The sequence below is a fragment of the Phodopus roborovskii genome, unplaced genomic scaffold (assembly GCF_943737965.1).
Source record: "Phodopus roborovskii unplaced genomic scaffold, PHOROB, whole genome shotgun sequence".
NCBI lineage: Eukaryota > Metazoa > Chordata > Mammalia > Rodentia > Cricetidae > Phodopus > Phodopus roborovskii.
In genome coordinates this window covers 1-24,315 of record NW_026125117.1, presented here as the reverse complement: position 1 = coordinate 24,315, position 24,315 = coordinate 1, and the positions used below count along the sequence as shown (strand labels likewise).

Below are 24,315 nucleotides of genomic sequence, written 5' to 3'. Positions count from 1 at the left end.
AGAGGAAGTTACGTTTGGTTCTGTGTATTTTGCTAGGAGTGGTAGAGTATGGAACAGGGATTGATATAATGCAGTAGTACATTTGATTTCCATACAAGTTCTACAGGCTAATTAAAAACCTGAACCACGAAGGAAAAGTTGAGGAAACAGACAATATACATACTTGTAATGTGGTGGTCCCCAGATCCTTAGCTATGGTTATAACTATTCTGAACTGTGCCTCAGTGGTTTTCAAAGTGTACAGTGCATCCGCCTCATCTGGTACCTTGTTGGAAATGCAGAGTCCTGGGTCAGTCCCTGCTGAACCATGAATCTAACCAGCCCAGGATATTAGATGTCCCCTGGCTTTTGCAGCACTTACGTCAGGAAGCATTGGAAAGTGTGGACATGGTTCTTTCTCATTGTATTCGTTCTCTATGGCTGCAACAAGAATTAGTTCAAACTGAACGCCTTCAGGCACCAGTGTATTCTCATAGTTCTAGGGGCCACGAGTCCAAAACGAGGTCTTAGAGCAAGAAGTCAGTAGGGCTGGCTCCTCTTGCAGGATCTCAGTAGGAAGGAAGGATTCATTGGCTTGACTCTAGCTTTACAAAACACTCTACTAGCCCTATAGGCCCACATCCCTCCATCATCACATGACCTTCTCCCTCTTAATTTCCTGTTATCACAACCAACTGGAGTCCTTTTATGACCCATCCAAATAGTCCAGGATAGTCTCCCATCTCATTTCAATTTACTTTCATGGAATAGCATTTATAGGTTCTGGGGTTGGGGTATAAATGTGAGGAGGGGGCTGTTCTAGTTTGAATCCTAAATACCCCTTTAGAAACCACATGCTAATGGTCACAGCCTGTTGTCCTGTCGGGAGATTGTACACACAGGAGGCCAGCCTTGTTCTGGAAGTTAAGGCATGTAAGGCATGGTGTTCATGAGGGCATTGGAGCTGCACACCTTCCCTTCCAATTTTGCTTCCTTGCTATGATTTGAGCAGTTTGACTCTGTCCTCTACACCTAGATGCTCTGCCTCACCCAGCCATGGGGCCAGACTAAACCTAGGAGCCAAAGTAAACTTTTCTTTAAGATTGGTTTTTCTCACATTTGTCTCCCAGGGCCAGAAAGCTGGCTGACGAGCTAGCAAAGGGGGTCATTATACAGCCGGCCATACTCAATTAGCTCACATTTTAGACATTTTTGTTTCAAGTGGAACCATACAAGCTTTGAGTACAATGTATGCCTTGCCCATTAATCAGATCCTCTGCAGTTTGGGGCTTTGGCAGTTGGGGCTACTGATAATGGTCAGCTGAGTAGCGAGGAACTTGGGCTGTATCTTGCCTTGTTCCACAAGCAAAGGAAAATACGATGAGTTTTGAAGAAAATGCTCCTCAGAAACTAAGTCAATTTCAGGCGTGAAATGTATGTTGTCAGGGAATCTAGAGACTGTGACATTTAAGTCTTGGCTTTTCTTATCTTCCAAGCCACCACACTTCTCTGATTGTAACACCTGCATTAGGTTACTAGGATGGCCTCAACAGAGCTCAGTAGGCTGGGAAGCCTGAGCAACAGACTACCTCACAGTACTGAAGGCTAGTTATCACAGATAGCATGCCAAAAGGGTTGGTTCTTATTTCTATGATAACCCTTCTTGAATGGCCACTTTCCACATGTTTTGACCAAAAAATAAATATAATTAATTAATTTTATAAAAACCTCAAAGAGAATATGAACCATTTGAGCCAAAAAGAGTTGTACCCTAGGATTTAAGTTACGCAAAGAAAATGTTTTGTGAAGTTTATTTTGTTACAGAATAGAATGAAGGCAGAAATCGAGGCATTCGTAAATGCTTTGGCAGGAGCTTGAATGGGATAGCTTACAGCAACCAGGGCAGGAAGTCTCAGATTCTCTGACATTCTTAGCTTTTAGCTGGTAGAACTTAGTGGTCTGCTAAATTCAGAGATTCCAGAAGGTTTCTCCTGCCAGTAGCTAGGGTGTTAGATAAGACATGGGTGGGCCAGAGAACCAAAAGCATCACCTAAGATTGGACTCTGGATCTGCAGCATTCCAGCTATTTACTGTTGTGATAATCTGATTGCATTCTGACAATAAAGTTTGCTTTGAATCACAGAGCGGAACTAGCCAACCAAAACTAACCGGAGAGGTTTTGGAGGATTGAGGAAGTAGTAAGACAGGACTTAGAGAGGATCTCTGCCCTTTTGGGGGAAGGGAACAGAAGAGGTAGGAAGTCACGGATGGCTTAGCCACAGCTTCTCTGATCATTTAGTTTCTCGCCCCAATATCTGACTCCTGCTTTTCAATGATTAAGAAAAATTAGATAAATGCTTCACTTTATAATCCACAAGTTTTGATCGTTCCATCATTTTAGAACTTTTAAAATGGGAGTGGCCTCTTTCTGGGACTTTTCACGGTCTTTCTTCTGTGGCTTGTAAGTGCACCAGTGTGTTTGTTTGCTTTGTTGTTGTTTGGTTTTGTTTTTTTTTAGGGTTAGACCCTGTCTCCAAAAACAGTCACTAGTACTGAGCATCACAACATCCAATGTGGCCCATAAGCATCCCTGTGAAGGACACTTACTTAGGGTATATGTTGTCAGAGGTAGAGCTACCCATGACATGGTCCCTTTGGTTCATAGTACAGGTTTTGTACAAACTTCCCAGACTGGGGCATTTTGGCCTCTTTGTCCCCATGAATCTGGGCCTCCTGGGTTCTGTGGGATCCTACATGACCACACACATAGCCAGGTTGGCTCCTGTGGTGAAGGCTTCAGTCAGCAGTACCTGCCATGTGTTGGTAGTAACCAGAGCTGCAGGACTGAAACACCAGATGACAGACTGTGCCCGATTCCTCCTGGCTAGCTTTCCTCATCTTGAGCTTGATGTACTCAAAAGCCATCCATCTTCCTGTCCTGGGCTCCTCTGTCTTTGGCATTTGAGAGTGCATCTGGGGACATTTGTGAGGCAGGGAATCCAGGGCTCAGAAGGATGGCTCCAGAGACCAAGTGGGGTTGGTGAAGTCCCTGGCTTTTAGCTACTAGAGAGGAAATAGCAGGCACCTTCCCAACCTTGAGACAGATTGGGTAGGTAACATCTGTTTCAGGTGCAGGGAAGTAAGGTGCCATAGTGGTTACCTTCAGTCTCGCTGGAAGCCGGCTTCTTTTGTGGTAGAAAATTGGGGGAGAATGATGTATCCCTGTTTCAGAACCTTGTTTCATGTAGTGAAGACTTCCAGGGTGTACCGAGTTGACCCTTCAACTCTAACTCAGCCCTTGAACCCATTTTTTTTTTAAGGCATTCTAGAGTTGCCTGGACTTGGGACCTGGCAGAGTCTTCCTGATTCCTGAATGTGGGTAGGGCTGTCAATGAGCTCCTTAGATCAGTGGTTCTCAACCAGTGTTGCCTATGGAAATTATTTACATTATGATTCATAACAGTAGCAAGACTACAGTTATGAAGTAGCAATGAAACAGTTTCATGGTCAGGGGTCACTATAGCATGAGGAACTGTATTAAAGATTCGCAGAATTGGGAAAGTTGAGAACCACTGCCTTAGATGCTCACCTGGCTATCCAGAGGCTGTGTAGTGTGTTCTGTAGTGTGCTGTGTCACCTTGAGCAAACGGTTGACATGGCCAAAGGAACCAGTTTCTTTATATCCTAGTAGACTGAACTCCTGAAAGGCCCCAGAGGATACTGAGAGTTGTCACATGGTGTTTCTCTTTTGTACAGTGGGGCTAACACTGTAAGTAGGGCCTGACTAAGAGAGTGGCTGTGGAAATCAGATACAAGGAGGCCCATGAACCCACTAAGCTCTAAGCTGTGCTTGGGAGCTTCATCAAGCCGTACTTTGCCTGTACAACCAGCAGGTGGCGACATTGTCCACATACTGACACTGCAGGCCTCCATCCTCCAGGTTCCATTTCCTGGTGGCAGTGGTATTCAGTTGCTTCTTTGGTTCTGTGTCAGGTGTAGGTTCCCAATAACAATGTGAGCCGGCTGCAAAACAGGATGGGCTTTCCTGTAGACTGCTGTAGCTTCCTGGTCCGTTTGCTGCCGTTGAAGTACTGTCGCTGCTTGCAGAGGGTTGAGTTGCCAACTTTGTAAGGCAGCCACAAGGATTTGGACTGAAGTTCAAGGTGGGAACTAAGGGAGTGTGAATTTCAGGAATTACCTTGTCCCAACTGCTTCTCTCATGCTCTACTGGCCTGTCTGCATTCTGAGGCTGGATTGCAAAACTAAATGAGATCTGCTTTGCATTCAAGCCTGAAGGCTCAGGGTTGAGTCAGAATCTGAGATGCTTTTGGCCCAGGGAACATCCTGAAATAATGGAACAACAAAGTGGTCATAAATAAAAAGGTCTGAAGTCTTTTGTTTTTATTCCTTTTTTTTTTTTTTTTTTTTTTTTTTGGCATTTGTTTCATGTTGTGTGGCTCAGGCTGGCCTCAAACTCGCTATAGACCTGAAGACAACCTTGCGCTTTTGGTCCTGATGCCTCTTTGATTCCTTTGTGCATCAGGTAGGTAAATTCCCGAAGAGTCTAGTGATGGTCATTTCATATGCTATTCTTTCTAGCCCAGATATCTAAAGTTCACCAGCCGAACTGAAGAATTTAAGTAATTTTAGTGTTTGATTTGAAATGACTGTGTTGATTAGGTCATACCTGTAGAGGTGATATAAAATACAAAACCTTTGTAATTTCAGTATTGTGCCTGCCACAAGGTAGCACCAATGTCAGCTGTCTTAGTCACCAGGAAGTGTAAGTCAGCCATTCTTACAGCAAAATTCCACAAATTCTTTGCTTTGGAACTTTATTCTCTGAAGTCAGGGAATTTGATTCCGTGACAATGCGTTTGCACATTTTCATTTTAAAAACTGCTAAAGTTGTTTTCTATGAAGTTTCTCCCTGAAACCCCACATCATAGGCATCTATTGATGGGTTTAAATTCTATTTCCTGTATCTTTCCACAGGAGAAAGTTCCTAATGATAATGTTGCTTAATTTTTAAAAAACTATTTATTTATTATGTATGTAGTGTTGTGCCTACATGCCAGAAGGGAACACCAGATCTCATTATAGGTGGTTGTGAGCCACCATGTGGTTGCTGGGAATTGAACTCGGGACCTCTGGAAGAGCAGCCAGTGCTCTTGACCTCTGATCCATCTCCCAGCACCATGTTGCTTAATTTTTAATGTCAAGACTTTACTGTTTGTCATTGTTTTTGCTCTTGTTTATTTCCTGACTTCAAATTAGATCAACTCGGTTCTTATAAGATTTATTTTTTTATGTGTGTTGGTGTTTTGCCTGCACATGTGTCTGTATACCATATGTGTACATTGTCCTCAGAAGCCAAAAGAAGGTGTCAGATCTCCTGGAACTGTTGTAGTTTTACAGACAGTAGTGAGCCACCGGGTGTTTGCTGGGAATCCTCTTAACTGCTGAGCCATCGCGGCGACCCTAGATCAACTCTTCAAAAATTAGGTTTCTTTCTCTACTTTTCCAAGAACAAGGATTTCTGGATAATCTCAGGAAACGAAAATAAAATGTTTGAGCCTAAAAAATTAAAACTACGTTTGAATCAATCGCTTATTTTTATAAGTGTTTAGATTATGCAGTATATGAACAACTGTCTACTCTGTGTGTATACATTGCTTATTTTTATGGCAATTTGAACTAGGTAGTATATGAAATACTGTACACTGTATATGTGTACACACAAAAAGCCGTTTGATTTGGTAAGTATATGCATCAGCGAGGGCTTGTCATGTCCCTCGTCTTTTACCTGCATTCCCTTCCATGTCTGTGACTGGTGGCATAAAAAGGAAATTTCTTGTTTTCTAACACGGTGTAGTGAAAAGAAACCATTGCCAAATAAACAGACCTAAGTTTCTGTATCAAGCTTTTTTACTCCACAGTAAATGTGGTAGAGAAACAACCTTGGTCAGAAAGATCTTTCTGCAACCACATTTGGGCTCAGTTTCTAACCTAAAAGTAACTCTATTAGTAATTCAGCTGGAGTAAATGTGATCTGGTCCACAACAGTGGACTGTGTTTGGCTTTTTCTAAAGTCTAGAAGACTATTGGGTTTTGGTTTTGGTTTTTTGTTTGTTTGTTTGTTTTGTTTTGTTTTTTGTTTTCTTTTGATTCTTTATTTCTTTTTAATAGAGGGCTTTTAAGTGTTTACTGTTAATCACTTTCAGAATCGTTTTCTTTTGGGGCTTGGTAGGAATGGAAAGGGCCTATGAATATGGATAAATATATTTGTTTAAAATGAAGCATGGCCAGATATGACAACCTTCTTTCTTCTCTTTTCTCCCTTAGATTGGAATAATTGGTGGAACAGGCTTGGATGATCCAGAAATTTTAGAAGGAAGAACTGAGAAATATGTGGATACTCCATTTGGCAAGGTTAATGTCCAGCTGACAACACTGTTGGCTTTGGCATTGCTTATTACTTAGAACAGCGGTTGGTTTTGTGTGGACAGCCTAAAGCTTGGTCCAGGCAGAGGGCCCCGAGTTGCTGCTGATAGGTTTCATCAGCTGAATTGTCCTTTAGGGTGCTTGAGGCTGCTGTTTGATGACATGGTTTTCAAACACACAAGTGACGTCTCAGTTTGCATTCCTAGAAGTCAAGATGCTCCTTTTAAATTCAAATCTGTTTCTAATTTAGAGCCCAGTTCACACCACACTAACTTAGCAAACAGGCTGGTGGCTATAGAGAGTCATTATGAATTGGCATCTTCTGACCCAGATGAGTCCAAGATTCAGGAACACAATGTTAGGATTAGGAATAAGGGGATTCTAGGGGAGGCGCTTATTTTCCGGCCCAGGCCGGGTGAGCCATCTATATTTCTAATTCCACATTGCCTCATCCCAACACTGGCATTCCTCCCTCTGAGGAGAGCTGGCATCCCAGCCCAGCCCTTCTTTTCAGCTAAGTTCTTAGCATGGCCTGGGGTTTTCCAAATCCTTTCCCCATCTCACCCTTGGCCTCAGGCTTTCTTAGTAATGTTGGTTCTTGGGTTTTTTCCCTTTATCACTTCCATTCATCCTGTGGCCATCTTAAGCCTGGTTGCCACAAACAGGTGGTTCAGCCACTGAGTTCTTGGTGCCGTACAGTGATCTCCCCAACCTTTCAGCTTTTGACTCACAACATTTTTGAACCTTTCAAATGTCCTTGACACATGTAAATTTGATTAGTCTACCATCAGAGTTTCCTGGGACACTTGCTACAAAGCCCCTGCATAGCCTGTGGAGTCTGTGCTAGCAGAAAGCTAGGTCAATACTTAAACTGGTAGTAATGTTGATCAGTAAAACCTAAACTCCTTGCCTAATGTATATCTTCAAACTCTAGATTTCTACCAGTTTGTTGTGGTTTAATGATTCAGATTTTTAAGAACTGTTTATACACGTTTGAAAATTACTAAGCTGTGACTGTTTACTTTTTATTTGCATGCAGCCATCTGACGCCTTAATTTTGGGGAAGATAAAAATGTTGATTGTGTGCTTCTTGCAAGGTAAAGTATTTTTAAGTTTTTTGTTGTTGTTTAGTATTAACTACTTCAGGAGAATTTTAAGTCCAGAAATAGGTAATACTGTAGGTATGAGATAGGTGTCCTGTAGAGTCAGAGCATATCAGTTCCTTTCTTTACTGCATATGGCTCTGAAACCAGCTCAGGTTATCGGTATTTAGGGACTAAAGATCTCTTTCCTCACTTTGGTTTGGAAAATAGATCAGTTGGGTGACACTGAAGCTCCAGTTTCTGCCTAACTACAAAACAAAATACTTCGTTTGTTAATTTTCTTTCTTCCAATCATCAGATAAATAAGATGCTCTGTTTGTGACGAATCCATGTCTAGTAGCATCTGGAGTGGTGGGGGAGGAGGTCTCAGTCCCTGGACTAGCCTGGATCACTTCTTGTGCATGCTCATCCCTTGTTCCCTAAACAGGCCTAGGGGGTATAAGCTGCTGCACAGTAAGCAGCATAGTTAGAAATTCCCCTGACCACAAGTGGCCTTTACTACAGTGAAGGCAATAGCAAGCAGGTTCTCATACCAACAAGGTAGCACCTAGTCGCAGGAGTGACTTCTAGAGGCTTTACATAGTCTAATGTTGGGGAATAAATCTCAGGCTGACCCACACAAGGTGTTTAGATTATATAGGATATGAAAAGGAGACCTAATATCAGGTTCTTGGGAGCCAGCAAAGGTAAAATGTAGTTTTAAGCAGTCCTTGCTGTGGATTTTTCAACAACTCTTCTTCCTATATGCGCTATAGTCATTGCTCGAGGAATGCCTGATTTCCCCCTCCATCCCCCCTACCACCCCCCCACACACACACACACACACACCACCAATACCAAGCTCAGGGGGAAAAAGAACCAGTTGTTTAAAGTGCACAGGTGTTTAATTTCTTCTGGGAAACCTGCTGAAAGCTTTGGAGGCCAGCCCTGGGAAAATATAGGTATATTTGGATAGTGGGGCCTCCCTAATTTATTAGAGGTTGTCTGTGAACTCAGGGGTGGAAACCTTAGTATCGGCCCATAGTTTGTTGGTTAAAAAAGAGAAGACATCAAAAGTTAAATACAAACAGGATGGTAGTGAGGTTTTATTTGACAGCTCTGTAGAATAGGTAGATATTTGATTATGTTCTACTGATGAGGGGAAAAAAATCCTGGCTCTTGAGTGGGTTGGGTGACTTTGTGGGGGGAGGGGCCACAGGGAAGTGAATGAGTTAGTCTTAAAAGGCTTTTTGTCAGATGTTACTACTGTACTCCATTTGGTGTCCCCATTTCTCATTTCTGTTGCCAGCTGAGAAATGTTCATGCCATTTTCAGTATAAAATTCGTGGCCTTCTGAACCTGTGGTTTAAGTTGCCATGCTTCTAGAAAGCTGTACTTTCCATTTCTGGCTATTTACTACTTCCTTGGGGAAAGTAGTAGCTCTCTCTGACATTACCAAATAATAGTGGGACCAAATTTTTTGGCATTAAAAATTGACATCATATTAAACAATACATTGAGAAATCATTCAAAATAAATTTTTCTTTCAAAAACAAAGGAAGAACCCTGTCTCCAAGTACAGCCACTGCCTGTGATCCAAGATTAAATTAAATCTACAGTTCAAGAATTTTGATTCAGGACTGGGCCATGATGGTGCTCACCTTTAATTCCAGCACTTGGGGGGGGTGGGCAGGGGTGGGCAGAGTTGTTGAGTTCGAGGCCAGTCTGGTCTACAGAAGAAGTTCCAGGATAACCAGGGCTACACAGAAAAACCCTGTCTCAAAACAAAACAAAAAAGGAACTTTGATTCCCGTAACAGTAGTCATGAAAGAGCTGGTCTGTCATCCAAAGCCAGCAGGAGCTCATAGATTGATCCAGTTTCGTAGTTTACCTGGTTGGGCTAAAGGGGTGGGCGGGGGTCTCTGTTTCCCTTGTAACTGTTAAAAGATCCTGCCCTGGTGGCTGATATCCTACGGTGATCTCCTTCCTTAGACATGGGAGACAGCATACCATCATGCCTTCAAAAGTCAACTACCAGGCAAACATCTGGGCTCTGAAGGAAGAAGGTTGTACACATGTCCTAGTGACCACAGCTTGCGGGTCCTTGAGAGAGGAGATCCAGCCTGGTGACATGATCATCATCGATCAGTTCATTGACAGGTAAAGGTTGTAGCTCACCTTTTCAGCTCTGGAAGGAAGCATGGGGAGGGAAACAGACCAGGACACAGAATCACTATAATTATACATTAATGAACATAATAATTGATATGTGTGGGCATTGCATGATTGTTTATATATAGTTTTCACCTCACAAAATCAGTTCCCACTGCAAGCAATGATTTTCATTATATAACAGATACACCACATCACCATGCCATATAGGACATCTTTCTCCTTAACTGAAACTTCATATCCTTTGACCAATTGTCTCCCAAGATTTTGGTAAACACCAGTTTATCTATCCTCCCTTCTGAGTCTGTGTTTTAGATTGTTCATGTGAGTTCATGCATCGTCTTTCAATGTCTTGTTTATTTTGCCTCACAAAATCCCTCCAGGTTCACTAATTTTGCTGCAAATGACCTTTGTCTTATGATTGACTAAGTATATCACACTTTCTAATGTGTGTATAGGCATCAGGGTTGAGTCTCTGACTTGGCTATCATCAGTGATAAAGCTGAGTGTGCAAGGGTCTCTGTAATATGCTGACTTAGATACTTCAGGTGTATGCCCATGGACCAGTAGGTCTTGCGGTTGTCACTTTGAGGAACTCCAGGTTGATTTTCATATTGGCTGAACTAATTTACACTCCCACCTGCAAACAGCTATTAAGGGCTTGTTGTCTTCCTTCATCTCTACCAACCTTATTGCCTGTTTCTTGATAAGAGCCATTCCTAAGGTAAGGTAAGGTAAGGTGGAATCTCACTATGCTTTTGATTGACATTTCCCTAAAGGCTAAAGGTAGTGAACGTGTTTCTACTTCCAGAGAAGATGTCAAGCTATTCACTTCTCTTCGTTTATTGATTGGATTGTTTATTATTTTAATTTTTTTAGTTCTTTTATGTATTTTAATGTTTAATTCCTTGCCGGGTGAGATGTCTGGCAAAGATTTTCTCCCCTACTTATGAGCACTTTTAGTAGTTTGATTGTTGTATGTGTGATTTTTTAGCTTGAAGCAGTCCTATTTGCTATTACTTCCTGAGCTACTGGAATCCTGCTTATGGAAGAAATTGCCTTGCTTGCCCTGGTCTGTATCTCATCGTGCTTTTTCCCTCTGCTTTCTTCCAGCACTTTCAGGGTTGCAGCTCTAATCTTGAGGTCCTATCTGTTTTGAATTGACTTTGTGTTTGTGCAGCACAAGGAAGGGGGCTCTAGTTTCTGTTTTTCCTTCCATGTGTCTACATGTGAATATCTCATTTTCTCTGCATTATTTATTAGAAATTGTCTTTTCTGTCATTTTTATCAGGAATGGGATGACTGTTTCCTCTGGTCTTTGTTATTCCTTCTGCTATTTTGGGTTTGCCTTATTCTCATCTTCCTCTAAGACACTGGTATGTAATTGGGTTATTTGGTTGCTACCTTTCTGAATTTTTCATACATGCATTCGGGACTACAAGCTCCTTCTTAGAACTTTCTCTGCTGTATCCCCCAGGTTCTAGTAAGCTGTGTTTGTATTTGAGTGTAGGAAATTTTTTAATTCCTTCCGTGGTCCCCTGTGATGACCCACTGGTTGTTGAAAAGGCCGTTGTTCCATCTCTGTGTGTAAATGGTTCCCGCATTTTCTAATATTTTTTCATTATGAGCTGATAATATATAAAGTATTTGCTCACTTTCTTAGTATTTGGGGAACAATTAATTGCTCTGTGGCTTGCAGTGTGGTTCTGGGTGGGGGGTCAATTCCAAGAAGAGTATGCATTCCTCAGCTGCTGGGCCGAGGGTCCTGCAGTTCCTAAAGTCTGTTGGGTCTGTAGCATAATTAACTCTGAAGTTTCTTTGTTGACTGTTTCTTTTGAAGTGGTTAGAGGCCTGGATGCTATGTCTGTTGATGAAGCTATTCACACCACCTGCTGTTTGTGTATCTGGATCTGTCTGTCCTTTATGTCCAGTGAGTGTTTGTGCTATGAAGTTGGGTACACCAACATTTGGTGCATATGTATTCACAGTCATTATATTGTCTTCATAGGTGGTTTCCTTGTCAGTGTGTAGTCAGCCTCTGGTAAACATTATTTTTATCCTCTGCTTCTGCGTTACATTGTGGATGGTTGCACATGTGAGTGAGTTCCTTCCGTTGTCTCTTTTCTGTGTCTAGCTTATTCCACTTCACAAAATTCCTCCCATGCGCATGCATTTTGTCATAAGTGACCTGTCTTTTCATCTGTTTAGTGTTGGCTGCTTGTTAGAGTTCTCCATGAGTTGTCAGTCCTCTACGTGGTGCTTGATATCTAGTGTGACTCAGAGTTGAGAAAAACCATTAGAACGATATATCTGTAGTAAAAGAAAAAGATACGAAATAAGACTTACTAAGAAAGTAGCGTTTAGTGTGGTTAAAGTATATGAAAGAAGGAGGATGAAGAACAGGGTAGGAAGAAAAGGAAAACATGTGTCAGAAACAAAAAAGAATAGCCAGGTATGGTGTTTGCCTTTAATCCCAGCAGTTGGGAGGCCAGCTAGGGCTACGGAGTAAGGCCCTGTCTCAAACAAACAAACAAAAAAAAGGTAGCAAGTGGGATGGGGATGGGGGGACACAATAGAACAGATCCAGAGAAAAAGTCATGTTCTGCTCCTTGCTGTGGAGGTGGGGGTCTTTCTATCCAGGTTTGGCGATGAAGGGGAAGTGGACATAGCTAGACCCAGATTGTGTGGGGGAATATGGAGCAGTGCTGAGCCTACTCCACTTTGCCTACCAGCATGAACTAAGAAGTGACTGAGCCTAGAAAATGTGGATTCACGGCTCTGTTCGTGTCAGTAACCTTGTTGTGTGGACCCTGGGAGGTAGACTTCAGTCCTTCTGGCTTGCCACAAGTGTGGTCTACTCGGGTGGTGCTTGGCCTTCACACTCAAAGGTACATTTTCAGTGTACCTGTGTGCATGAGTAACCAGCGCTTGTTAACAGTGAGCTGTGTGTGAGGATAGTGACCAAAACCAGGGCGTCCTGCACTGAGCAGGCGAGTTTTTGCAGGCATGGCATTGGATGGTTTGCCTATACTGGCCACACTGGTCTCTGCCCTAATGCACACATGAATCTTCACATAGTTCCTCTCATGCCTCAAAAATCCAGCACTGTGTTTGTTGAATAGAATTGCTTTCCCCTTCCATGTGCAATGCATCGGGTAGCTTACAGCAGGGAATATCATTTATCGTGAAGTCTCAACTTACGTTGCTTATGTATTAGTGATTAAAGTCATAGATGTGAAGTTTGTATGTCTACAAATTTATGGAAGTCACAGCCAGTTTCCTGAACCTGTACACACTTTATTGGCTGGCTACCTGCTGAGCCAATAAAAAGGAACATAAGAACTTGAGGTATAAAGTGAAGGAGCTTTGGTGTGCCCGACCAATGAAGACAGCAGCCCTGTCTTAAGGTGTCTTCCCATTGCAACACCTCAAACTATGCCAGGAAGTGCTGAGGACTCCCCCCAGTGCCTCCTTGTTGTGCAGAGCACAGGTAACCTGCCTTTCACTGGAAGTGCTAGACTCCCCAGGGCTTCCCTTGTAGAAGACCCTCCCCTCTTCCCACCATGCAACCATATACTCCAATCTTGGCTCCCAGTTTCTATTACAGTTTTAAAGTCCAGTATTTCTGGTTTGCATGGGGTCCTTGACTCTGCTGCTGTATTGTTGTGCCTTTCCACAACACCATTACTTTTCCTTGCGGTTACATTCCTGTTCCAACGCCATGAAAACGCTGGGCGGTGCTGACACTGGGCAGTGCTGACGCTGGGCGGTGCTGACGCTGGGCGGTGCTGACGCTGGGAGGTGCTGACGGTCTTCAATAACCGCCTTCCAGTCTCTGCATCTGTTTGTCAGGAAGATAGAATATTGGAGAGTCTAGCAGACATCACAACAAAATCTCAAGTGGTTAAAATTTTAGGTATATCAAGTTTGATAAGGCTTTCTTTCCCTTTTTTGATGTGGCTGCTGGAAATTTCAGAATTACATATGAGACTCACATCTGACTTGTGAGCACGCCTACATGCTCAGTTTGTCAGAACTACCTGGTGGCTTCTAAACTGCAGGGTATGGACAGGAGCTTGCTCAGGTCAAGAGAAGAATCTGAAAACTTGGTCCGACTTCACTTCCTCCCTCCTTCCCTCCCTCCCTTCTGTCCTTCCTTCCTTCATGTATACAGAACATTTAACTGTCCTCGGTTCCCTTCAAGCCATCAAAGACATGTGATTATATTGGCCATTGCCACAGGTTGGAGTTGGCCGCTGTGATTTCTATTGTTAAGTTCTTCTTGCCAGGCACCTTTTTTTAACATCTGGCTCTGTTCTGAGCATGCCCAGCTTCTCACATGGAATCAGTTCTGTGTGATGAATTTCCAGGGAGTTGATCAAGAACATCAAAGGCTCTGTGTACAATACTGGTAACCTGACTCGTGGAGTGTAGCCCATAGCCAGTCCCAGCAAACCAGTCATCTTCTTTGGCATACCCACTGTGCTATTTTCTTTTTCTTGGTGGTCATTAAATAGTTCACTTGAAAGGGAAAAGAATTGGAACTTTTACTTGGTCTAAGAGAATCTTGTTAAGTGTTTATGTTTTAAAAGGACTTTTGTAGGACATCCAACATTTATAATTTGAAGTTTGTCTCCTGTAGTGCATACCCTCATGTGTGGGTATGACTTTGATCCTGCCACTGCGGGGAACCAAAGAAGCATGTTGTTGTAAGTTGGGGTTGGGGTGGGTAGCTGTCACACAAGAGTCAACATGGCTTCCCAACTCTGCCTTTGCCATGTGGATAAAGATGGCTCAGCTGCTCTCAAGGTTCCACAGGGGCTTTTAGATGGTGGTTCTTCCTTGACTTTCCTGTGCTTTCATCCCAGCATCTCCTGATCTTTAGTGTCACTTTGTCACTTATGGTTCAAGCAGCAGTCCTGTGAACCCCACCTACTTGCTGATAGGGTCTGTAGTTACTTCTTCACTACATGGTAACCATTCTTTTTTACTGTTATTTTATATGCATTGGTGTTTTGTCTACATGAATGTCTGTGTGAGGGTATCAGATCTTAGAATTACAGACGGTTGTTAGCTGCCATGTGGGTACTGGGAATTGAACCCATATCCTTTGGAAGAGCAGTTTTAATCCCTGAGCCATCTCTCCAGCCCCTGGTAACAAGTTCTTTTTACAAATGTCTTTGGAAATGTAGTGTCCTAAACCCAACAGTATCTCTGATGAGCCCTCTCATGATATCCAACGCTTGTGATAAATACCTCTTCCCTGTCTGTAGTTTGGCAAGGGTCCTGTGTAAACAAAGCAGATGTCTCAGAAGAGACTTAAACAAATTTAGAGGCGTAGATAGTTGTGCAGTTGCTTAGCCTTTGTTGTGTTGCTGCTTATCAGCTCTGTAGCTGATAATTACGTTTAAGGGTTGACTTGGAAGTGTTGCATAGGGATGGCTTCTCCTGAGGGGCTCTGCTGGCCTCTCCCCAGTGCTTCGGTCATCAAAGCCAGAGGCATTCTGTTGTCTCTTCCTGTGTTACTTGTGACTCTTGTTCCCTCCATTGCCTAAGCTGATCAGTTAGATACTATTACAGATCTCTTGTGAGAATTCAAGAGGCCCAAGGATGGGAACTTCCAGACATTTCTATATGTATCCTTCTTCCCCGTGCCATCAACTTCTGGGACTCAAAATACCAGAAGAATGCCAGTGAGAAAGAAAATGGAGTGTGTTTTGTTTTGGGTTTTTTTGTTGTTGTTATTGTTGTTTTGTTTTTCTTAATGCTTGCCCTAATCGGGAATGTTTTACAGTTTAGGGTTTTGTTTTGTTTTACAGTGAAAAAAATAATGCAGCCCAAAACCCCAAAGATGAAAGAAAATAAAGCGTGATTTGTAGTGCTAGATGGTTTCTTTGATGCGTGGTTGGCATGTTGGCCAATAGGACCTCTGGACCCTGATTAGGCACAGCTTAAAGAATGCAAAGAGCTACCCAGTGAGCAGTGAAGACACCCAGAGTTTTGCTGGCCCTTCCCTCAGATGCCTTTGTCCTTCAGTATCCTTGTCTGTTTACAAGTTCTAAGGGTGTGGGTTCTGCTTTTTTCTTTTTTCTTTTTTCCCCAGCTTATCCTCTTTCAGAAAGAATAGGAGAGGCCTGGTTTTACCATTGCATTCTGACTCATCAGGAAAGTCCCAAAGTAGACACATGGGCTGATAGATTGTGCCTGTTCATTTCCCCTTCCCAGAGATACAGCCCTGCCTTGGGCTTCCCCCATGAAGTCATTGGTTAAGGCTGTGGTCCTATGGGGGTATGCTCTGGTGTCCATTCCTCCCTGTCGGGCCTCTTTTCATCTTAGGTGTAGGTAGGGCCTATAATTAGAAACAGACTCTGAGTTGAGCACTTTGGCTTGCATGTGTGACCTCAACCCTCAGGAAGCCACAGCTGGAAGATTGTGAGCTTGAGGACGGTCTGGATGCCTGGATTACATAGTGAGACAGACCCTGTCTGAAACAAAAAAGGAAGGAATGGAGGTGAATGATGCAGTCTCTCGGGGAGTCTTCACATTGCTCAGCACCACTCCTTCCAGAGGAGGCAAGTACAGACGGGACCATCCTGTTCCTACAGCTGCTTGTGTGTCTTCCTCAGTCTCTGTTCTGCGCTGAGCACGTCACCTTCAGTATAAAGGAAGCTGGTACTATTGGTCATACGTTAACTACCTGCCTTCACGCTCCTCCCCTTTCATCTGTACTTTGTGTCTTGAGTTCTCCTTTATCTAAATGTGCTTAAAGTGAAGTCAGCAGCCACTCCCCCAAAGTAGTTTGTCTTTGTATTCTGCTCTGGAATCTAGTTTAGGTCTAGATCCTCATAGTATTACCATGTCCTATTGTAGAGACAGCTGTCTAGTTGGGTGCTGTGCTCAGTTAATTGCATGGGTTCAGTGATCCTTCACCAAGTTAAGCTTGAAGGAACCTAGGTAAAAGAGATGCTGTTACATGCTAGCAAGTGAGCCCTGGGGGATTTGAACTTAGATGACTCTCAAGCCTGTCACCTCAGCTGCCCCTCATCCACACGCTTCCGGTTCTGCCCACCCCCTGAGAGACCTCAGGTTTTGTAATTGTCTGCTGGCCCCTTTGCTCATTTGTCACACTGCTAGTGTTATCCTCTGATCCTGTCTGGGACCCTCTGTCACGCTTGTGTCGTTGAGTCTCTACATCACAGCATCTTGTTGTCTCTGCATACTTGAGCCGTCCTTCTCCTGCACCCTTTCCGGACAGTATGCCCCTATTCTAGCTGACAACCTTTAGCTGTTTTCATACATCTTTTGGTGTAAGTTTGACATAAACCAAGAAGCAGCTACAAGAGTCCCTGGGGGATCTCCTCGGAACTTTGAGCAGCAGTAGCTTAACCAGGGGAAATGATGTTCTGGTTAGCCGTCCTCATAAACCGCTGCTCTTCTTGTCGTTTAATGTAACTTGTCCCAACTTGTGGGTCTGTGCTTCAAGATCTCTTCCTTTTGAAGGAACAATTTTTTTCTGTGAGTTTATATTTAGAGAGCCCAGATCCTCTGCTTGTTTCCCTCTTTCCAGCAGAATATCAGTGATTATGATGTGGTCACATCTGGTGTTCTGAACAGATAAGTTACCTGTGAGTAATTCTATAGGGAAGAAAGTGTCACATCCTGCTCAGAGGACCTGAGAGTTACTTAAATATAATCATTGCTATTAGAAATGAACCTTTTAAAAGGGTAATCTGACCCAGTGGTGGAGTTTAAAATGCCAAAGCCCTCCCAGACAGCTTTTCCCCACTTTTACAGTTTGCAGTCCTAAACATAGTATGGAGTGGTACTTTTTTTTTCTGCATAGTCTACCTATGTGTGGCAATTGTTTCTGGGTAAAAAGCCTGGGACAGTGATTATACAACCTGATAAAATTCTTACATTGACCTGGACCAAGTCTGGGATATTTAGGAATTAGCAAAAGCATTCCTCTTTCCTTATTGCCCCCCCCTTCAGGATGAGCAGACATCACCTGTCTTGAACAAAATCCCCGTTGCTGTGGTCTGGTCTTCTATGACCCTCAGACTTTGTGTTAAAATCCTAACCCCTAAGGACAGCCATTTCTCTTGCCGCCTTAGCAGAGTTAAGATTTTGTTTTTGTTTGTATTTGGGGTTTGTTTGTTTATGTGTACAGATATTGTGTGTGTGTGTGTGTGTGTGTGTGTGTGTGTGCGTGCGCGCGCACCACATGCATGTCTGGTGCCCTCGGAGTTGGATCTTCTGGAACTAGAGTTGTAGATGGTTGCGACCCTCCATGTGGCTGCTAGAAGTAAAACTGGGTCCTCTGTAAGAGCAACGAGTGTTCTTAACTGTTGAGCAAGATCTCATAAGATATAACAGAATAAAGAGGAATGATGAAGCCCCTTTATTGAAGAATCTCATCACTGAAGTGTAAGCATCCATTGGGTGATTCTTTTCTCCATTTGTTGATTTGTTGTTGTTCTTGTTTTTGCCGTTGTTATTATTATAATCAATTAGTGCTCCTGAGATTAGAATGGAACAGTGGGAGAATTCTAATAAGCTGGGAGAATCCCCTTCCCCAAAATTAATCAAATTGGTGTTAATTGGTAATCAAAGTGGTAAGTTAATTGACTTGTGTGGATTCATGCTGGGGCTTGCTAGGCATAGAGGCTACTTTGGGAAATCACCTCAGAAGTGTTTGTTTCCTAGGGGATGGTGTTTTTCCTCAGTGCCCTTCCCCTCCCTGTGACAGGGTTTCTCTGTGTATCAGCATTGGCTGTCCTAGAACTCACGATGTAGACCAAGCTGTCCTCAGATCTGCCTCTACCTCCTGAGTGTTGGGACTAAAGGTGTACCACCATCACCCCACTCTGGTGCATTCTTTTTAACTCCACGTTTCTTTAGGGAGGGTATTATCTAACACATGTGCCAAGCTAATTCAAGGGTCTCTACTTAAGCCTAGTCTAATGGTCAGTTTTTCTCTGGGTTTTTGTTCTGTGTCTGGTAGAGTACCTTGAATTCCTATCTCTTGGCAGTGCAAGCTTGTTTGTCTCCTTTACTCTTTCAAAGAGATGTTTTATATCCTTTTTTTGTGTGTGTATGTGTGGTTGTTATGGTTTGTTTGTTTGTTTTGGAGTGGTTCATCTGTGCTGGTTAGTTTAGTTTTAACTATCAACACAACAACCATCCTGAGAAGAAGTCTTACTCTCTTATCAAAATTAAGTTGGCCTGTGGGTAGTTGTTATCTTGATTGTTAATTTATGTGGGTAAAGCTAGTCCACTGTGAGCTGCACCATCCCCTAGTCAGGTGTCCTGCGTGATGTATGAGGGAAAGCTGCCCAAGAGTGAGCTAGTAGGCGTGCATTCTCTCTGCATTATTACGTGGCTATAATATGACATGCTTCCTCAAGCTTCTGTCGCTGTGATCTCCCCACAGTGATGTGTATATAAGCTGGGAGTGTGGGCAAAAACCCTTTCTCTCCTAAGTTGCTTTTTGTCACCAACAGAAACAGAGCTAGAATAGTATCTACCCCTGCCTTGCCAGCCTCAGCATTTTCAGAGGTTTCCTTGATTTGAAGGCCATCCAGAATACCAAACTCCCGCGTTGGCAAAAGAGAGTACAGAAGATGTTCCATGTGCAGCAGTGGCCAGTGCCAACCCCTGTGTTACATTATCTCATCCCACCCTCACATAGCCAGCCCATTTTGGGATAAGTGACTTTGTTCATTCCCCCTCCCACCACCACCACCTTAAATGTAGGAAGATCTAAGGTATAGAGATCAAAGTGCTTCCCAGAAGCAAACAGCCAGCGATAGTAAAGCCAGCTTAGTGGTCATTCCTTGGAAATCCATGTTTAATCAGGAGGCAAACTTATCTCTTTGGTAGAGGAAGTAGACCTTGGGTGGTAGTTCTTTACTGCTGTAGAAGCCATACATAACTGGGTTGATCGGATTATCAAACTATGGAAACAAATGTATCAGTTTCCTATTGCTTCTGTAACAAATTATGAACTTAGGTGCTACCATGGATTTATCATCTTGTTATTATTTGGTTAGTAGTTTAACATGGGTCTCACTGGCCCTTAAAAAGAAATAAAAGCTGTTGGCAGGCCATATTACTCCACTTAAGGTGGAGTCCATTTCCTGACCCTTTGTCCCCTATACTCTTTGGCTTATGGCCCATATCCATCCAGTGCCAGCAATGATGGATGAAGTTCTTATCTCTGTCATCTATACATCTGCTGCCCTCTTGCACATGTTAGGACTCCCTAACGATAACATTGTTCCCACATAATTAATCCAGAATAATCTTCCTGTTTTGAAGTCAGTCAACTTCATACTAGCCATCTGCTACCTTTGTTGCCCTTTGCCATGTAAGATAAAATAATCGTAGGCCTCCAGAGGTTAAGGGGACCTCTGGTGGGATATATATTACCCAAATGAAACATTGAGAATTGATTGCATCTGAGTGTATTGAGGGGTAGCCACTGAAGTTTTTGATGCTGTTTCCTTCTTTAACCACGGGTGCAAGTATTTTTAGTCTACTAGCTTCTAAACAACAGGGAAATTTCTGTTGGAAGGCTGAAAAGATCAGGAGAGGTGTAAATAGATCTGGCATCTGCGAAGAACTTACTTTCTTGGCGTCTTCTTGCCATGTCCTTGTGTAGTTTAAAGGGGGGGAACTACTTAATTCCCTGGCTCCTCTTTGTAAGGACCCTTGTCATGTGGTATGGGTGCTCCTCGTGACCTGGTCTTAGCCTCCTGATTGTAGAGATTAAGGGGTAGGATTTCAACATAGAAATCTAAAAAAGGTTGTATGAGCCATCTATGTAGCTGTGAGGATTTTGCTTTAGGTGTTAAAGAGTTTGTACAAGACATTCAGTTTTTTTTTTTTTTTTTTTTTTTTTTTTAAATACAATACAGCACCTGCCCATATCACTCAGACAATGACAGTTCAACTATAGTTGTGAATCTAGGCAAGCTGGTTTGGTTGGGAATGGAAAGTGACCTTTCAGCTTTGTTAGCAGCCTATTTTCTGAGGTTTGTGTAGAAGACTTCTCCAGGCTTTGACTGAGATCTAGAATATCCAGTTTGTCTGACAGGTTCTCAGAGGAAATCAAGTGTTTCACAGATGACATGCATTTTGCTTTAGGATTTCCTTTGGGTGTACATTTCTCAGCTGTGGTTGTAAACCCCTTACTCTGTCAGAATTCAGTTAGTGTAAACAACTGTATTTATAGTGATTTAGGTTTTGATCATTAACCACTTCACTGAAAATGGTGACACTTAGGTTAGTGGTGAAGATGCCCCAGGCAGGGTGAGTAAAGCATTGATTTTTTTTTTAATACTACTTTTCCTCTCTTCTCTGTGGGGTCCCCTGCAGGGTCATATTCTCCTGACCTCAGCCCCTGCCCTGACTCTTGGATGTCTCTACTATGAGTTACCAGGGCATCTTCATTGACTTATTTCTCCTAATGCCTCTATAAGTGAAGAGATGAGCTCTCTGGGTTTTGTTGTTGTTGTGAGTATGTTTGTTGTGTTTTGGTTTGGTTTTATCTTGTTTTTTGAGACAGAATCTCACTATGTAGCCCTGGCTTTCCTAGAACTCACAGACATCTACCTGCCTTTGCCTCCTGCGTGCAGGAATCAAGGCTATGTGGCACCAGACCTGGTGAATGCTGTATTTCATTAAAAATTGGGAGAATAAAGAAGTATACAGAACTAGCTATAACTATGTAACTTATAAATTAGATACCTTCACATTTAGTAGGAAAAATGTAAAATGTTCCATTTGGAATTGGTAATTAAGACTAGTCAGTCAGTATTGAGTGTCATGGCATGATGTGGGCACATGTTCTTCCGTGTGTTTGCCACAATGCAGAAATGGATGTGGGGAGCCAGAGAGGCAGTGGACATGTGGAAGAGATAGGTGTTCCTGCATGGACATCTGTTGCCATAGCTACTGGAGGGCATCTCTGTTTTTATAATCCCAGCTGCAAGTGAGGACGTTGTTGTGACTTGACTCATTAGAGACCAAAACCAGGCAGATCTGGAGGGTGATAACATGGCATCGTTTTGTTGGTCAGTCTTTGAGGGGAAACCCCATTGTAGGCTAGTAATGTCCCTGGACCCATTCTTCAGTCTCAGCTGGGTTTGCTGGAGGCCTAACTCCGACTTCTCCTTCTGGTGGGCACATGAGAAAGACTCTGGAACTGTAGACATGAGGTATGCACTCCTCCACACCAGTAGTGATTCTTCCAACTCCAAGAGAGGTGACTTTGACACCAGCTAGGGTCACCGATCGGTAGCGTAGCGTCTAAGAAATGATTAATTTGGGGCAGTAGATATACAAGCTGTGTCAATGGAACCAGCTAAGAAGTGTTTCCATTCTACCCCTCCCCCCATCTTACCTTCTGTAGGAAATGGAGTGTGGGGTTGAAGGGGTGATTTCCCTGAGTTACTCTCAGCCCGTTAAGTTTAGAAAAATCGATATGCATAAAAAGTGGTTTGTATTTGTTTTTCTGAAAACTTCCACAGAAGTTGAGTGAGCTGGGCAGTAAATTCGTTTTCACCTGTCTTATGAATTCCAAAAAGGTTTTAACAGAACGATTGAAAACTCTTCCAAAGAGTAGTTCAAGTGGGTAGAGAAGCAAGCTGAGCAAGGAGACTGATTCCCTTGTGGAGCAAGACAGTCCAGATGCTTTCTTCAGTGATCAATGACTGGCCTGGAAAAAAAGTGTGATCAAGGGTTGAAGCAGGAATTATTTGTACTTTAGAGATATGACAATCACATGTGGGTAAGTGATGTTGTATGGACTGAAGCAAAAGCCATTGTTTAAGAAGTTAGGGTTTTTTTTTTTTTTTTTTTTTTTTTTTTTTTTTTAAATCTTAGGGAGATCGGGGTATAGTTTGAGTCAGTACTTACAATTTACATTTATGCAGAAGCTAACAAATAAAATGAGTCATGCAGTTTTGGAAATCTAGGCGGCAGCATACATTGCACTCCTGCAGTCTTCTGAGGATGTGATGAAGTGTTTCAGGTGACTTGGGGCTTTCCCGCCCTCGTTGAGATCCCAGTGAGGTGTACTTGACCATCTCAAATGGGTATACTTTTATTCTGGTTAGGAGTGTGTTGCAACTTAGCCCAGAGCTCCGAAAGGCCCAATTCAAACCTGAAAATGCTCTATGACCAGGCTATCTTCACATATCTACAGCTGTTGGATATGGGGGGAGCCCACAGAGGACAGATGGTGCTGTAACAGAAGTCAAAACCTTGCTACTTTTGTCTTTCTAGGACATCCCTAAGGCCTCAGACCTTCTATGATGGCAGTCACTGCAGCGCCAGAGGGGTGTGCCATATCCCAATGGCTGAACCGTTTTGCCCCAAGACAAGAGAGGTTTTGTAGTCTGTCTGACATCAGAATAGATTATAAGGTCTGGATCAGTTGACTGAGTAGGTATTGCTCTTCCTGTGTCAGTTTTAGTGTTGAAATGCAATGGTTTCACCGGGAGTCGTTTCCCATTGCTGATAAGACCTCCATTCTCAGTTATTTTAAACAGGAAGAAGCATTTTACCTGCTGAGCCATCTCTTCAGCCCTCAGAACTGTTTATGATGAAACTGAACGACTGTTTCTTTCATTTTGATTTGTTCTTTGTTCGTTTTTTTTTTTCAAGACAGGGCTTCTCTCTGTATAGCTTTGGAGCCCTGTTCCAGCACTTGCTCAGTAGACCAGGCTGGCCTTGAACTCACAGAGATCCACCTGCCTCTGCCTCTGACAAGCAGCTGGAATTAAAAGTGTGCACCGCCCCCACCTGGCACTTTAATGTTTATTAAAAGGAAAGAAAAAAAACCATGTATGCCTGGCCCTGAAGAAACAAGTAACGAATGCCCAGATAAATTGGTCTTGGGACAGAAAAAAATCAGGACAGCCAATACCATTTCACCATATGTCCTTAGAGAGACATCAAGCTAAAGAATAGTGACTTTTCTAGAAGGCTTTCAAAAGGCCACATAGTCTGTAACTGAACAGCCCCGCCACCTTGGGAAGTGTCACTTGGCCAGCAGTTTGGTCTGTATGTGACAAATGATACCTCAGCATGAGCAAGTCATGTAGGGTCCAAGACACAAGTTCTTAAAAAGTGAGTGAAATTCAAGTACACAAATCTCTCTTGTAAAAGCTATGAGCTGTGTGTACAGTGGACCTGGACTGCAGGAATGTGTCAGTACAGAGCTAGACACTATCTTTCAGTGATCTAGGTTTCCTCTAAGCATGCTGTAGTAAAAATGTGCTTTAGGTAGTTTGCTAAACATCACAGAAAAAAATGAAATCTTGAAGACTTCCTGTGGTTTGTGTGTTTTGAGACTGGTTCCTCCTTTTGCAGGTCCTCATAGAAACAGCCAAGAAGCCTGGTCTTCGATGCCATTCCAAGGGGACAATAGTCACAATAGAGGGGCCTCGTTTCAGCTCTCGGGCATTTGAAAAAGCTTTGTATTCCGTACTTGGGGTGCAGATGCTATCAATATGACTACAGTTCCAGAGGTGGTGCCTTTTGCCAAGGAGGCTGGGATTTTCTATGCAGGCATTGCCATGGCAACTTGATTATGATTGTTGGAAGGAACATGAAGAAGCAGTAAGTGGGA

The 24,315-nt window shown here is 42.9% G+C and overlaps 1 pseudogene; it reads left to right on the top strand.

The window, feature by feature from the left end:
* Window positions 1-24,305, top strand: part of LOC127226034 (S-methyl-5'-thioadenosine phosphorylase-like) — a 29,366-nt pseudogene extending 5,061 nt beyond the window's left edge.
* Window positions 24,306-24,315: the final 10 nt, after the last annotated feature.